The 17,503-nt window shown below is 44.6% G+C and overlaps 1 protein-coding gene across 12 annotated transcripts in view; it reads right to left on the bottom strand.

The window, feature by feature from the left end:
* LOC109419679 (titin) overlaps positions 1-17,503 on the bottom strand; it is a 556,752-nt gene that overhangs the window by 314,954 nt on the left and 224,295 nt on the right. Inside the window, exon 1 of one of the 12 annotated variants that reach the window (XM_062853863.1) lies at positions 8,706-9,226. The exons of 9 other annotated variants lie outside the window; for them this stretch is intronic. The gene's annotated coding sequence lies outside the window, so the exon portion shown is untranslated. Of the gene's footprint in view, positions 1-8,705; positions 9,227-17,503 lie in introns of those variants that run through there. 2 more of the 12 variants (XM_062853864.1, XM_062853865.1) reach the window with 2 other exon arrangements.

Here is a 17,503-nt window from a genome sequence, read left to right as displayed (position 1 = left end):
CCATCTATCCTACTCTCTATCCCACTATTTACCCTAACCCTTTACTCTACCCTGACTTTCTATCTAACCCTTTACCCTACCCTCTACTGTCTATTCTAACTCTTTCCCCTACTATGTACCCTACTTTCAATCCTACCTTCTTTCGTAGCGTCTACCGTCTACCCTACCTTATCCACTATCTTATCTTATACATTTCTCATCACCCTAACCATCTACCCTATCGTTTAACCAACCCTCTACACTGCCATCTTTCCTAACGTTTCTTTGGGGCCCTACTCTTTACCTTGCACTATACTCCAATCCTCTACTCTATCCTTCACCCAAACCCTCTTCCCGACCGTGTACCCTACCATCTATCCTGCCTGACCTTCTACCATACCATGTACCCTATAATTTATCCTTCTACTAACTACTAACTAAATTTCCCAAATGGAGGAGAACGTGCCTCTGGAGCCGACCTACTGATATCCTTCTACTCGTTAAGTCCGATCGATAGATATTTACATTGTGTAGTATCCGAGGCACGGTAAAGGCTGGGTATGCTGCGCAATTCAGATCCCATTGTGATCCACTAGCCTCTGCCGAGCAACTCCTATCCCTACCTCCTCGCGGTACCGGCTGGAAACTATGAGCAACCTTTGAGTAGATCGGGTAACCAACCCCGGTGGGAACTTTGGTCGTAGGCTGACAGGAAAGGGGGGGGGGGTTTGCTTCGGCAAACCTGAGCGTCTGTTCTCCAGGAGGAGCGGCTCACAACAGCGTTTGATCCCCATGTTAGGGGCGGCTGATCTACGTCCGAGTGCCAGGGAAGGACTCTAAGCTCAACTGTGCACTATGGTCCTCCGGAAAGTAGGGGGTTGGTGTTAGGCCCTACGAGTCAGCCGTAAAAAAACATTGTAACGGAAAATCAGCAACAGAATAATACGAACCGAGATCAACGGCAACGACCCCAGCGAACAAAACGAACTTGCGATTGGAAACTCGGTACGTGGAAATGCCGATCTCAACTTCATTGGAAGCACCCGCATACTCGCCGATCTACTGAAGGACCGCGGGTTCGGCATCGTACCGCTGCAGGAGGTGTGTTGGACAGGATCCATGGTGCGAACGTTTAGAGGTAATCATACCATCTACAAGAGCTGCGGCAACAACGCAGCCGAGAGCACCATCGGGTACGTGGAACGGAATCGACGGAACGAATGGTTCGACGAAGAGTGCAGAACGGTTTTGGTGGAGAAGAACGCAGCGAGGGCGGTAATGCTGCAGCAAGGGACTCCATAGAACGTGGAACGTTACAAACAGAAGCGGAAACAGCAGACCCGCCTCCTTCGGAAGAAAAAGCGCCGCCTGGAAGAAGCGGAGTGTGAAGAAATGGAACTGCTGTGCCGTTGCCAAGAAACACGGAAGTTCTATCAGAAGCTCAACGCATCCCACAACGGCTTCGTGCCGCGAGCCGAAATATGCAGGGATAAAGACGGAGGCCTCTTGACGGACGGACGTGTGGTGATCGAAAGGTGGAAGCAGCACTTCGATCAGCACCTGAACGGCGTGGAGAACGTAGGCACGGGAGCCCACGGCAACGGAGGAAACGACGACGCCAGTGCAGCGGAGGACGCAAATGAACCAACTCCCACGCTGAGGGAAGTTAAGGATGCCATTCACCAGCTCAAAACCAACAAAGCAGCTGGTAAGGATGGTATCGCAGCTGAACTCATCAAGATGGGCCCAGAAAAGTTGGCCACCTGTCTGCATCGGCTGATAGTCAGGATCTGGGAAACCGAACAGCTACCGGAGGAGTGGAAGGAAGGGGAAATCTGCCCCATTCACAAGAAAGGTGACCATTTGGAATGTGAGAACTTCAGGGCGATCACTATTTTGAATGATGCCTACAAAGTGCTATCCCAGATCATCTTTCGTCATCTGTCACCTAAAACGAATGAGTTCGTGCGAAGTTATCAAGCCGGCTTCATCGACGGCTGGTCGACAACGGACCAGATCTGTACCGTACGGCAAATCTTCCAGAAATTCCATGAATATCAGGTCCCAACGCATCACCTATTCATCGACTTCAAAGCGGCATACGACAGTATCGACCGCGCAGAGCTATGGAGAATCATGGACGAAAACGGCCTTCCTGGGAAGCTGACTAGACTGATTAAAGCAACGATGGGCGGTGTTCAAAACTGCGTAAGGTTTCGGGTGAACTATCCAGTTCATTCAAATCTCGCCGGGGACTGCGACAAGGTAATGGACTCTCATGTCTACTCTTCAACATCGCTCTGGAAGGTGTGATGCGACGAGCCGAGCTCAACAGCCGGGGAACGATTTTCACAAAATCCGGTCAGTATGTGTGCTTTGCGGACGACATGGACATTATTGCCAGAACATTTGGAACGGTGGCAGAGCTGTACACCCGCCTGAAACGCGAAGCAGCAAAGGTCGGATTGGTGGTGAATGCCTCAAAAACAAAGTACATGCTGGTAGGCGGAACCAAACAAGACCGGATCCGTCTGGGTAGTAATGTTACGATAGACGGGGATACTTTCGAGGTGGTAAAGGAATTCATCTACCTCGGATCCTTACTGACGGCTGACAACAATGTGAGCCGTGAAATTCGGAGGCGCATCATCAGCGGAAGTCGGGCCTACTACGGGCTCCAGAAGAAACTGCGATCGAAAAAGATTCACCCACGCACCAAATGCACCATGTACAAAACGCTAATAAGACCGGTGGCCCTCTACGAGCACGAGACATGGACCATGCTCGAGAAGGACCTGCAAGCACTCAGAGTTTTCGAGCGACGCGTGCCAAGGACGATCTTCGGCGGCGTGCAGGAGAACGGTGTGTGGCGGAGAAGGATGAACCACGAGCTCGCTGCACTTTACGGCGAACCCAGCATCCAAAGGCGGAAGGATACGATGGGCAGGGCATGTTGCAAGAATGCCGGCCAACAATCCTGCAAAGTTGGTGTTCGCGACAGATCCGGTTGGCACAAACAGGCGTAGAGCGCAAAGATCGTGATTGGCGGACCAGGTGTAGCGTGACTTGGCGAGCACTGGGCGTGGCCGAGGATGGAGAGCGGCAGCAACAAACCGATTGTGGCGTACTATTGTTGATTATGTCTTATCTAAAATGTGATGCTGAGCAAATAAATGTAATGTACGACGACCATGGGGCTTTTATAGAGGGGATCAAACGAAAGTCTCAGACAAATCCAAGAGAGAGAGGCAAATGAGTGATCTAGGCTGTCTGGGCGGTTTTAGACAGCTTAGGCGCTGTCCATAAACTGCGTAGACTCATTTTTGTCCGTCTCAGACACACCTCACCCCTCCCACCTTGTAGGCTTTTGTACATACAAAATTTTCGAAATTTGTTTGAAGCGTAGACTTTGGCCAGACACCCCCCCCCCCCCTGAAAGTCTACGATGTTACAGGGGTGTCATGGGGGTTCATGAGAGTTCCTGAGGTCTCAGAGATGTTCCAATGGGCCTCAGGGGGTCTCATGAGAGTTCATTGGGGCTTTCTAGGGTTGTTTCAGAGGATTTTAGGGATGTTTCATGGGGTCTGAGGTAGGTGGTGAAAGGGATTCCAGGGGGTTTCATGGGGTCTCATTAGAATTCCAAGGGGTCTCAGAAGGTCTCTGGAGAATTTATGTGTGTTTCAGGGGGACTTATGTGCATTTATTAGTGGGTTCCAGAAATGTTCCAGAAATCTCAAGGGTATTTCAATGGGTCTTAGGTGAGCTCAGGGGATTTCAGGAGTTTCAAAGGCATTTAAGGGGTCTCAGGGGTTATCAGAACGTTTCGTGGAATCTCAGGGTCGTTTAGAGGCGTTCAAGGGCGTTTCTGGGGGACTCAGCTGGTTTCAGTGGGTTCTAAGTAATCTCAGTGATGATTCAGGGGATCTCAGTAGCACTCATGGCGATTCAGAGTAATTTTAAGGGTACTTCAGAGGGTTTCAGGTAGGGCATTTTATTTAGTTTAAATAAATCTATAAGTTTTTGCTGTAACCATTTTTGAGAATTGTTCAAATGATTGCAAGGCGTTCACACATAAGACAAAATAATATTCACTGAGTTCTATGGGTTTTTCCGGGCGGAAATTTTAAATGTTAAAAATACAAAAAATAGCATAAATTTCACGAAATTTATATTTCTTTTTCTCAAAAACCACACAGAAATATCATGAAAACTTAAGTTCAAAATTTTATGGAAATTTGCGCACGATTTATTATTCAAGAGATTCTATCAAATCTCTGAACTATTTCAAGAACTGGACTTTCTTCCAGAGTTTCTCGAGAGGAATCAACTCGAAGAGCTTTCCAAAATTTTTCTTAAGGTCTACCAGAAATTTCTCTTAGTGGGTTCATGATAGTTTTCCAATAATTTCTTTCGGTATGTTTGCAGAATTTCTTCCAGATTCTCGTGGATTTCCTACGTTGTTTCTCAGGTTTTCAGAGTTTCTTCTTAAATTTCCCAAATATTTCCTCCTGGGATAAGTTCCATGATTCTCCGGGAATCAAGAACAAGAAAGAACAAGAACAAGAAATCTCGTTAGTTAATCCCAGGAGACATTTCGAGATAAACTCTTTGAAAATATCCTGTAAGAACTCTGGCAGCCATTTTTAAAGAAATCCCAAAGGGGGCTTCCAGAGTCTCGGGATATTTTTTGGTAGAGACTCCGTGAAGAGCTCTGGGACAAATACCAAGAAAACCTGTAAGGAAATAATCTCTGCAAGAAGTTAGATAAACAACTACAAGTAAAAGACTTGAAAATATTCGGAAAATAAAACACGGAACGAACTCCATGGGAAATACCAGCAGTAGCTCCTGCAGAAATTCCAGAAGCCTCTCCGAAAAATCTTAAGGAAAGTCCAGGATAAATTCTGTAAAAACTCTGAGATACCTCCTAGGATCAACGCCGGGAGGAATCTTCTGAGAAAACTCTGAGAGCAACCTCGAAAGAAATCCCGCGAGAACCTTTGGGATCTATACCAGCAGAAACTGAAGCAGAAATCCAAAGAGAAGCTTTAGAAGGAAGCTATCGGAATTTTGGTTTGAATCGCAGGAGAAACTTCGGGACAAAATTCCTGAAAAAATAATGAAAACTCCTTAAAACCCTTGGAGGAGCTTAAGTAGAAATCCCAATAATAACTCCTTCAAGTGGAATTCCAAGAGAAACACTAACAAAAATTACGCGACAACATCTGCGGTATATCCTGAGAGAAACTCTTGTGAAGATCTCGGGGTGAATCCTGGTAGAAATCCACTGAAACTCTGTGGGCAGTACTGGGAAATCCTCTAGAGAAATTATGTATGTAGATATGAGTATTCTCGAGGAACAATTCCGGAAAGAAATGTTCAAATCTTGGAAAAATGCTGTTAGAAATCCGGAAGAATCTCCAGAAGGCATTCAAAAGGGAATACGAAGAAGAATGGCGTGAAAAAAGACGGAAGGAATCTTGTAAAATCCCTGGGAGGGATTTCAAGAGGTATTTCCAAAGAACTTCCAGAATGAAAGAAACCCTGACAGAATTTCTCTAAAAATCATTGTAGCCGATTTTCTAGATGGATACACTGCCACTATATAATTGGCATTTTTTTATTCATACTCACGATGCAGTAAACTCTGTGGACTCTATTTCTTAGTAGATTTACAAGTAATAACATTCGCTACTTTTTATTCATCTCAAGTAACAATTCCATTGCTGCTTGGTTTTGTTTGATGTTTATTAAGGTTTAATTACAGCAATAATTAAAACTCACAGTTGTATGACTGCTTTTATGAAAACCATTGATAAAATGTTTTGTAGTATATTGAAGATATCCATAAAGCCAGATTTTAAGAGATAACAAAACACTCCGATATGTAAACCCTCTGGCAATCATTATTACCACAATAAAACTGTTCATACTCTCAACAGATGGCGATCCGTTCGATTAGTAACGACATCTGTTGGTGGAAAAGCAGAAACTACGACACTGCTAGGTTTATTGCGGTCATCATAAAAGTAAATTAGCTTTCGTTTTATTTTCGTTGATTATGGTCGTCGCCATGTTAAAGAATTAGCTTACGTGAATGGAAAATAGTTAATTTTGCTAAAATTAGCAATGAATTGATAGTTTGCCACCACTTTCATAACATGCTCACCTCTCTCTGCTGAGTTTTCTTGTGATTCGAGATAGTTTTACCAAATTCACAAAATGATTTATTTCATTCCTAGATGATAATATTCACTATTTTTGAAGCGCATTAATTTTATGATTCTGCAACCCCAATATTCACGGTAAATTCGAATGCGCATAAGCCTGCCAGCACTAAAATATTACTTTGAAATGATCGCTTTCTACTTACGAATGATGTATACTTCTTGTGGGGTATATGTCTGACAATGATCATCTCTCAGTGTCTGCAGAGTCTTGTCCCTCAACATGTTAACGGACAATTGATAACGCACGCACATTGCCCACCCGGGGTAACGCCTACGCTGTCGACTGACAGCTGCTGATGAGATCATAGCAGGCCACGGCTCTGCCTCTTTCTTCGGTCAGCGTTCGCCCACGTCGAACGTGCTGCAGTGCATCGGGTCGCTGCGCTGGGCGATTCTCATCGAGAACCATAAGCTAAATTCCCACACTTCTGAACTTTACGTGCCATCGAAGAAGCTTCTCTGCATCATGAGCTGTCAAAGTTTTCGTTGAAAAAAAAAACAACAACAATCGAGAATGGAAAATTTTCAACTAGGTTTTAAAACGGGTTTATTGCAACTCTTAATGAGGTTTGCAAAACCTCTCCGAGAGTGGTCCACTTAGCCGGAAGATGCTCTTAAAGAGGTTATCAAGAGGTTTTGATGTATGATTCAGCTTTATTGCAAGTTTTATAAAATTTGTCATGAAGATCTCTTGTAGAGCCGTACAAAACTTAAAATGTTACTTGGGATACGAACCAATGTTTTTGTTGATGCCATTTTCAAAAGTTTGGTGAAGAATATTGCAAAACAAAACATGAAAAATAGTTTCAGATAGAAGCTCATACATGAGCAAAATTTCATTTGAATTGAAAAAGGTCGCGTCTACGCGATTTGTGCATTCAGCTGGAAATGCTCTACAGACAATAAATTGAGGGGCCCAGATGCAAAAAGGTGTAAGTAATCATTTTGTAAAATTTGAGCTGAGCATATCATTTTTTTTAGATTTCAAGCTTTCAGGCACTTTTAGGATTATTTTTACGATGATTAGCAACATTTTCAAAAAAAATCGGAGAAAATTGGGTCAATTTCGAAATTCTATAGGGTCTGGGACCATTTGGGCAGGAGCACCTATTTTGAGCACTTTCTGATATAACTCAATGATTTTTGAACCAATTGATCTGACACGATGAGATGCGTACAGTATCTAGCCAAGTACAAAAATTCAAATCAATTGATTTGACATTGACTGAGTTATAGCAGCAAGTGCCTAAATAGGTGCTTCTGCTCAAATGGTCCCAGACCCTATAAAATTTAGAAATCGACCCAATTTTCTCCGATTTTTTTGAAAATGTTGCTAATCATCGTAAAAATAATCCTTGTATGGAATGAAAAATTGATGGAAAACTTTAAAACCTCATTTACTCGAAAGTGCGTTTTTGTCACTTACACCCCTTTGCTTCTAAATCCTCAGTTGTAGTAGGTCGAAACATGGAAAAGTTCAACGGTTGTGTATCAATTACACTAGTTTACAGCATTTTTGAACTCGGTAAGCTGATGATCATTTTTGGTGCAGAATCATGCCCTGAGTTCGAAAACGCGAAAGAAAAAAATTACAGTAGAGCGGAAATTTTTTCGACTTTCCATACAAGGTTGATGATTTGAAATCGATTTTTGTTCTATTTTTAAGCAAAGTCGCTCACTTCAAACATCTCATTCTCCGTAATCAATGCTCCGATTGAGCTGAAATTTTTACTGTAACTCGCCTACATATGATATGTCAAATAAACGTCGAGAAAGAATTTTTAAGTTGGTTTTTTCTTATTGAAAAAAATACATTTCTTCAAAAAATTTTGGGAATTTTGCTAAAATATAAGAAGATTGTCCCTAAAACTCGCCAATATCTTGAATTTCATCAATCTGACGCAAAACCTGTATTCAGATGATCGAATGGTATTGTATTCAGCTTTTAATTTATGGAAAAAGATTTAAAATTGGTTGAACAAAACGCAATATATTTGAATTTTAGTAGATTATATATTTTGAGAAGTTGCAAAACTCGATATTGAGCTAAAACTCAAAAACTGTTCTACTTAAAAAATTTTGAAGGTCGGTTTCGAAATCAGCACTTAATTGTGCTTCAAAAATTTTGGTCGTTGACAGAAGTTCACGACTTTCGTTTTATTTTGTAAACTTGTGTTATTAGTATCAATAGCTTTAAAACTAAATATTGTACTCCAAATTTGTTGTAGATTTCACTGTTTGATTCCCGAACCCCCTTTCCTGCCGTACGAATATAAACCTGAGTCACTTTGGTGGAAAAACTTGATGTTTCGTGCCGGTGGCGATGACGGCCACCACTACTGGGCGAGTTTCTGCTCTGCACGGTTTTTCACGGCTTCACAATTTTCATCGACCAGCTTCTCGGCTTCAAGCCTGGCCACAACGGCTCGGTGGCGCGTCGATGAAGATGATGTAGGAATCCAAAAATAATCGCGCGCAAAAATTGTGTAAACTCACACTCACTAACTCAACTCCGCCGGACCATCAGCCGTAGGTACCAGAGCCACAGTGTCCGGGGTTGGTCAAGGGGGAGGCGCTACTTTTTTCACACTTTCACGCACGCACGGTAGCGGATCAGCGCGGATCACGACCCTCTCGGTGGCGGCGCTGGCTGTGTGGGAAATCACTTCACTCGGCTTCGGAAAAATAACGATTCGCGCGCGTTCCAGCAAAACACAGCAAACTCTCACAGCAGAAAGAAGCGCGTTAGGAACACTGGCTGACGCACATGCAAGCCGTTGAACATGGACAAATAAATTACTACACACAAACACGCGTGGGAGGGTCGCAGGGCGAGGTGCAGCAGGATCGAACAGAGGACGCGCGGATTGGTCTGCGTTTTTCGCGGAAAAAATCCCTCTAATAACTTGGGATTTTTTTGTTTCGTTTTAACTTTAACTTTCTTGCGCTAAGGGGGTCGTCGTATTATTGTTCGTCGAAACCGATCTTTACTCACGGGGTGCACCAAAGAGACTGACTCGCGCAGAGTTTCGCCTCACGAAGGGTGGTGCTCCATACTCACTCTAGCTGGGTTGGGTTGTGGAGTTGGGGTCTCTCTGGCGCTGGCTGGGAGGTTCGCTGCAGCATCAGCAGAGCAGCAACGAGAGCGAGAGATTGTGTTGCGCGACAATATGGAATGGAGGGATTGCATGCCGCGTGACGATGCGATCGTACATCGAATGCATAACTGCGAGGAAACGGATGATAGGTGCAGTGCAACTGGTGTTGGGATTAAACTGATGAGAGGGATTAAGTAGTAAGCGATGATTTATGGCGGAACGCAGGGCAGCTCGAAAATAGATCACACTTTGTAGTCGATGAGGATGACTGCATTCTGTAAATGCGATGAAAGAAGCCGATTATCGTGTGAAACTGGAGGGAGAAATTCAAATACATCTCTATTTCTCATGTGTGGCTGTTTAACTGCCTCATGAATTTCTTACACTAAAACATCATTCAAATTTGTTTCTTAATGTTTCAATTTTAATCATTGCTGTAATTCATGAATGCAAATGGAAAGCGTTGGGCTACAAAACGGTGAGTCGATAAGGAGAGTGTCCAACACAGCTCTGGTCCTCACAAGTTCCTACCTCATGCTTCTACGGGTCAAGCGATGACAAAGACCGCCAGCTAAGAGTTGTGTGCTTAGCTGGTAGTGCAGCCTGGGCACTGTTGTCCTTCTGAGTTCAGCTAGATTGAGGAGGTACGACCCGAGCGTCTGTTCACCAAGGAGGTGCGGTACAAACAGCGTCTGTTCTGGCATCGAGCGGCTGAGTAAGAAACGCTGCACCACGCCCAGCTAGATCCAAGGTGGTAGCCCTTCAGCGTGGTCGTCCCAGTGTTGGTTGGGACGTTAAACAGAACTGGCACGATGGTCCTCCGGCGAGACAGGAGTGTTGGCGTAGGCCCAATAAGCCACCCGTAAAAATCCCCATTGCGAATAACATAGGAGAAAATACGACTCGATACAATCGGCAAAGACCCACGCGATGAAATAAGGACTACGATTGGAAACTTGGAACATGGAATTGCAAGTCACTAGGTTTCGCAGGATGTGACAGGATAATTTGCGATGAACTACATCCCCGTAACTTCGACATCGTGGCGTTGCAGGAACTTTGTTGGACTGAGCATGAGCATGAGCATGAGCATAGATGACCGTACAATTCGTAGTTGCTACTCCGTGATTGACCAGAACAATCGAAATTGCACAAGGAACCAATAAACGGAGCTTGGGAGTAGCTACCGCTCTCAATGTGTACAGTTCGAGAATTCCAAACTTTATTAGTCAATAACGGCGCCGGCCACGTCCTTACGGTCATCGAGGAAGGAAAGGAATGTTAGTGTGACGTACGTTGCTACTAGAGACCGAGATCACCTCATCTTCTCCACGACTGTCACGGGAGGGAGTTTTTGTTAGTGGGGAGGGGGAGAGTCACATGATTTGGATTCACTTTGGTAAGTGATGTGATTCATGCAACCTTTACTTGAGTCAAAACATTTTTTTTTTTTTTTTTTTTTTATTTATGTGTATTCTAACTTATGCTAATTCTACACTAAAACATTTATTCATTTTGACTAAAATATTACAAATGTCGACACCGAAGATGACGAACCATTCAAATTTTTGTGCAAATGCAAAAAATGAAAGAAAAATATTTATTATCAACTGAATGTGCATTGGGAACTAGCGCCGACACATGACGTGACGAACTTTTCAATATTTGTTAGATAAATACACAAAACCCAGAGTAGAATTTTATACATCCTTTAGCATTAATTATTATGATAAAATGGAACGAGCTCACCAATAAACATCCTTCGAAGTGTCCAGTGCGTATGTGCTGCAGCATCTTCCACTAACTGGCCTCTTCTCCGAAATCACACTGAACCGCTACAGCTACACACGGGTACGACGATGTGCACATTCAAATTGACGACGACGACGACGCGGCCGGTCCGAATGAGAAAAAACGGCCTCTTCACTTTGCCTCCAAAATCACACTGAATTATTCAAAATGTATCGTAAATGAAAAACAAATTGAGAGAAAGAAAATTATAATATAAGAAAGTATAATTACAAAAATGACTTGGAAACTTGGGCCGACACTTGACGTGACGAACTTTTCAATATTTGTTGAGCAGATAAACGAAAAATTTGTTCAATGTTTATATCATATACTGTTAGTTATTTTAATAATATGGAACGAGCTCACCGATAGCTGTCAATCCAAGTGTCCAACGATTATATGCTGCTAATCGACGGGGCTAAAAGCGGCATCTGGCCACCGACTGGCATCGTCACAGCAATTCACACTGCCTCGGCTAACACTGCAGCACCCGAACCGAACTGTGAACAGAAAGTGTGGAAAAGCGGGTATCGAGCGGCTACCTTCTACCAAAGCTGTGGCACCACCAATGAACTGGGAACAGGATTTATAGTGTTGGGCAAGATGCGACAACGTGTGATCGGGTGGCAGCCGATCAACGCAAGGATGTGCATGTTGAGAATTAAGGGCCGTTTCTTCAACTACAGCATCATTAACGTCCACAGCCCACACGAAGGGAGACCTAATGACGAGAAAGAAGCGTTCTACGCGCAGTTAGAGCAAACATACGATGGATGCTCGCCGCGTGACGTGAAAATCGTTGTCGGCGACATGAACGCGCAGGTAGGAAGGGAGGAAATGTACAGACCGGTAATCGGGTGAACCAGCCTGCACGCCGTATCGAATGATAACGGCCAGCGATGCGTAAATTTTGCAGCCTCCCGTGGTATGGTAGTCCTTCTTCCCCCGCAAAGATATCCACAAAGCCACCTGGAGATCACCCGACCATCAAACAGAAAACCAAATCGACCACGTTCTAATCAACGGTAAATTCTTCTCGGATATAATCAATGCCCGCACATACCGCAGTGCGAATATAGATTCGGATCACTACTTAGTAGCTGTATGCATGCGCGCAAAACTTTCGACAGTTATCACCACGCGTCGAAGTCGAACGCCGCGGCACAACATCGAGCAGCTGCGTAACGTAGAAGTGGCTCAAGACTACGCGCAGCAGTTAGCAGTGGCCATACCAACGGAAGAGCAGCTTGGCGCAGCTACACTTGAATATAACTGGAGGGACATCCGATCCGCCATAGGTAGTACCTCGGCTACAGCACTAAGCTTCGCGACTCCGAATCACAGAAACGACTGGTAAGACGGCGAATGTGAATAGTTGAAAAACGAGAATGGGCGAGAATGCTGAAACACTGTACGAGAGCGAATGAGGCACGTTACAGACAGGCGCGGAACACGCAGAGCTCAGTCTTCCGGATGAAGAAGCGCCAGCAAGAAGAACGAAATCGCGAAGCGATGGAAAAGCTGTACCGCGCTAAGAACACACGAAAGTTCTACGAGAAGCTGAACCGCTCGCGCAGAGGCTTTGTGCCGAGATAATCACGGGAATATTCTCACGAGCGAGCGTGAGGTGGTCGAGAGGCGGCGGCAGCATTACGATGAGCACCTCAATGGCGACGTTGCAAGCACCGAAGGTGGCGTGGTAACAGATCTAGGAGTATGTGCACAGGACGAAAGACTTCCGGCCCCTGACTTCCAAGAGATTGAGGAGGAGGTTTGCCGGTTGAAAAACAACGAATCCGCTGGAGCAGATCAACTTCCAAGCGAGCTCCTAAAATACGGTGGAGAAGCACTGGTGAGAGCACTACACTGGGTCATTACCAAGATTTGGGAGGAGGAAGTATTACCGGAATGGATGGAAGGTATTGTGTGCCCCATCTACAAAAAGGGCGACAAGTTGGATTGCGGGAACTACCACACGATCACACTACTGAGCGCTGCCTACAAGATACTCTCTCAAATTCTATGCCGCCGCATATCACCGATTGCAAGAGAGTTCGTGTGGCAATATCCGGCTGGATTCATGGGTGAACACGCGCTACAGCGGACCAGATGTTCGCCATCCGCCAGGTGTTGCAGAAATGCCGCGAATACAACGTGCCCACACATCACTTGTTCATCGATTTCAAATCGGCGTATGATACAATCGATCGAGAACAGCTATGGCAGATTATGCACGAATACGGATTCCCGGATAAACTGATATGGTTGATCAAGGCGACGATGGATCGAGTGATGTGCGTAGTTCGAGTATCAGGGACACTCTCGAGTCCCTTCGAATCTCGCAGAGGGTTACGGCAAGGTGATGGTCTTTCGTGCTTGCTGTTCAACATTGCTTTGGAGGGTGTAATAAGAAGAGCGGGGATAAACACGAGTGGGACGATTTTCACGAGGTCCTAGGCTGACCAGATAGTAACACGATAAAAACGGGACACATGAGCATAAAATACGGGACATACAAAATGTTCCAAAAGATCTCAGATATACAAGTTTGTGTACACTTATGAAAGCAAAATACATATGAATAAAATCTGCGAGTGTAAACAAAGTTTTAAGACGTCTAGAGTTATCTTTGAAATTATGTTAAAATATAACGTAACAAACATTATTGCTGTACAACAGACAAATCAGCCGCTCTTAAACTTGATTCAAAAGAAATTGGCTGAATGAACTGTTATTCAGCTGTTATTGTTACTTGATAAGGAATCAATCGAACTTTTCAAAACTTTTCGTATTTTAAGTCTGAGATCTCTGTAAAAAGTGTTGATGTCATAAAAGCTCCCGAAAAAATCACATTTTTGGAATGATTATGTTGTTTATCTTCAACTCCTTTATACATCACTTAATAATTTCCATTAAAAATTATTCGTTGACTTAGAAAATATAGAGAACTTAACATTTTATTCCAGTTAATTTCTGTAGAATTGCTGAAGAATCTAAAGGGTATATACTAAACAAAGTAATTCAAAATTATAGCTTGACCCTTCACAAACTACATTTTAAACTTGTTGAGAATTTTAATAAAAGCACGAAAAACCCATTGAACTGTGAATTTCAGTAAGCTTTTAGGAAATATTTCTGATACTTCAAATCAAATCATTAATATTAACTCGAAATTCAAACAGGATGAACCTTTATTTCTTAATCAAGATATATCTGTTTCATTGAAAAGAGTAAAGATAGGAAAATATGTCGACACATTATCCTAATTAGCTAAACTTAACTTTTTTTGTTAACACTAGAATGCTCGTTTTCCGAAAAAAATACGGGACATTTTGGCCTTTTCCCACAATACGACGGGACAACTCTAAAAAGTCACAATAACGGTACTGTCCCGTTGAATACGGGACGTATGGTCAGCCTACGAGGTCCGTTCAGCTGCTTGGTTTCGCCGATGATATTGATATTATTGCTCGTAAATTTGAGACGATGGCGGAAACGTACATCCGACTAAAGAGTGAAGCCAGGCGAATCGGATTAGTCATTAATGTGTCGAAAACAAAGTACATGATGGCAAAGGGCTCCAGGGAGGAATCACAGCGCCCGCCACCCCGAATTCATATCGACGGTGATGAAATCGAGGCGGTTGAAGAATTCGTGTACTTGGGCTCACTGGTGACCGACGACAACGACACCAGCAGAGAAATTCAGAGGCGCATTGTGGCAGGAAATCGTGCCTACTTTGGACTCCGCAGAACTCTACGATCGAATAAAGTTCGCCGTAACACGAAGTTAACCATCTACAAAACGTTGATTAGACCGGTCGTCCTCTATGGGCACGAAACATGGACCCTACGTGCAGAGGACCAACGCGCCCTTGGAGTTTTCGAACGGAAGGTGTTGCGTACCATCTACGGCGGAGTGCAGATGGAAGACGGGACCTGGAGAAGGCGAATGAACCACGAGCTGCATCAGCTGCTGGGAGAACCAACCATCGTCCATACCGCGAAAATCGGGAGGCTACGGTGGGCGGGTCACGTCATCAGGATGTCGGATAGCAACCCGACTAAAATGGTTCTCGAGAGTCATCCGACCGGTACAAGAAGACGTGGAGCGCAGCGAGCTAGGTGGGTCGACCAAGTGGAGGACGATCTGCGGACCCTACGCAGAGTGCGGAACTGGAGACAAACAGCCATGGACCGAGTGGAATGGAGGCGGCTACTATGTACAGCAGAGGCCACCCCGGCCTTAGCCTGACCGGTAAGGTAAGGTAAGTTCATCCTGTTTTTTTTTAGCCTTCGGCTTTTTCGGCACCCCTCTGAAGCCAGCCTGGCCAACCGCACGCTACGGCTCTGCCTCCAAGAGATTGAGGAGGAGGTTGGCCGGTTGAAAAACAACAAAGCCGCTGAAGCAGATCAACTTCCAAGCGAGCTTCTAAAATACGGTAGAGAAGCACTGGTGAGAGCATTACACTGGGTCATTACCAAGATTTGGGAGGAGGAAGTATTACCGGAGGAATGGATGGAAGGTATCGTGTGTCCCATCTACAAAAGGATGACAAGTTGGATTGCGTGGAACGGAGTCGACAAAACAATTGGTTCGATGAGGAGTGCAGAGCGGTTCTGGACGATAAGGACGCAACAGAATGTGGAGCGATAGACAGAAGCGGAAGTAGCAGACCCGTCTCTTCCGGGAGAAAAAGCGCCGCCTGGAAGAAGCGGAGTGTGAGGAAATTGAATTGCTTTGCCGTTCACAAGAAACACGTAAGTTCTACCAGAAGCTTAACGCATCCCGCAAAGGCTACGTGCCGCAAGCCAAAATCTGCAGGGATAAGGATGGGAGCTTCCTCTCGGACAAACGTGAGGTGATCGAAAAGTGGAAGCAGAACTTCGACGAGCACCTGAATGACGATGAGAATGTAGGCACGCCACGGGGGATCAAGGCAGCAGAAGAAATTACTGGTGCAGCAGAGGACGGGAACGAACCAACTCCCATGCTGAGGGATGTTAAGGGTGCCATCCACCAGCTCAAAAATAACAAAGTGGTCGGTAAGAACAGTATCGTAGCAGAACTTATCAAGATGGGCCCGGAAATGTTGGCCATCTGTGTGCATCGGTTAGAAGTCAAGATCTGGGAAACCGAACAGGAAGGGATAATCTGTGCCATCCACAAGAAAGAAAACAAGTAAATGTGTGAGAACTTTCAAGCGATCACCATTAAGAATGCCGCCTTCAAAGTGCTATCCCAGCTTTGCCGGCTGTTCGAGTCCGTATGAAGTTGATCATCAATATTAACTTCTTTTCTCGATCAGCCTAGATAGCTGTGTAGTGTCGGTAGCGATTGTCTCAATTGGCTAAGAATAACACTACGGACCGCCTGTTCCGGTGGTAAGAGTCCACCAACAGGTGACCCCTAATTCATGGTGTGATGCGGCTTTATGCTTACCGTGCCTAGGAATGAATGGCTAGGGGGGTCTAATAAAAACCTAACCGCTAACGGAGCCTGTGGAGTACCAGGGCGCCCTCCACAGTATGTAGCCCTTACTGCGCTAACCGGAGCGATGGTGCAGTGGACCTTGTGTTTCTCCGAGACAATCAGCTGCCCTTCTTTAGTCTCACTTGAGGCTAAATAAGGGCGGGATTATGAAGATGTTGTTAATTAGTTTAAATTTTCACCTATATGGTTTCGCATTATGCGATTTACACAGTGTATTCTGTGTATCCTCGCCTTTGGCGTTTTCCAATCGATACCGATTTGGTTTTATTGTTGCTGTTCTTTGTTGTGCTGTTGTTGCGAAGAGTTTAATCTTACCTAGTTTGGGTAGTGGCTACGGTTAAGATAGCTCAGATCAATCTTCAGCATAAAAGAACAGCAACGATCAATCTTTGCAGACTTATGCAAAATGGTACAGCCCAAGTGGCCTTGGTACAAGAACCTTACTTTCGTAAGGGAAATTTCTATCTAGGAAACCTTGTGAACCCGGTGTTTGCCACTTTCAGTAAACATGAAATGGCAAACTCGCGTGTCATGCCTCGAGCCTGTGTGCTTGTCAACAACGCAATAGTTGCTACACTCAACTCTGAACTAACCACCAGAGATGTATGTGCTATCATAATTGATGTATCTGTTGGAAACCTCAACAGGAAATACGTCTATTGTTCTGTGTATTTACCGCATGATGAACCATCCCCTACGGATGCTTTCAAACAAGTCATCGCATACTGCACTTCAAAAGGCCTTCCGCTAATTGTTGGCAGTGATGCTAATGCTCACCATATCATCTGGGGCAGCTCAGACATTAACTTGAGAGGCTCCAGTTTGATGGAGCACTTAAGTAGTACAGATCTTGCATTACTTAACATAGGCAACCGCCCAACCTTCATGGTATCTGCTAGAGAGGAAGTGTTA

This window comes from Aedes albopictus, chromosome 2 (genome assembly GCF_035046485.1).
Source record: "Aedes albopictus strain Foshan chromosome 2, AalbF5, whole genome shotgun sequence".
Taxonomy (NCBI): Eukaryota; Metazoa; Arthropoda; class Insecta; order Diptera; family Culicidae; genus Aedes; species Aedes albopictus.
This window is presented reverse-complemented; position numbering and strand designations above follow the sequence as displayed.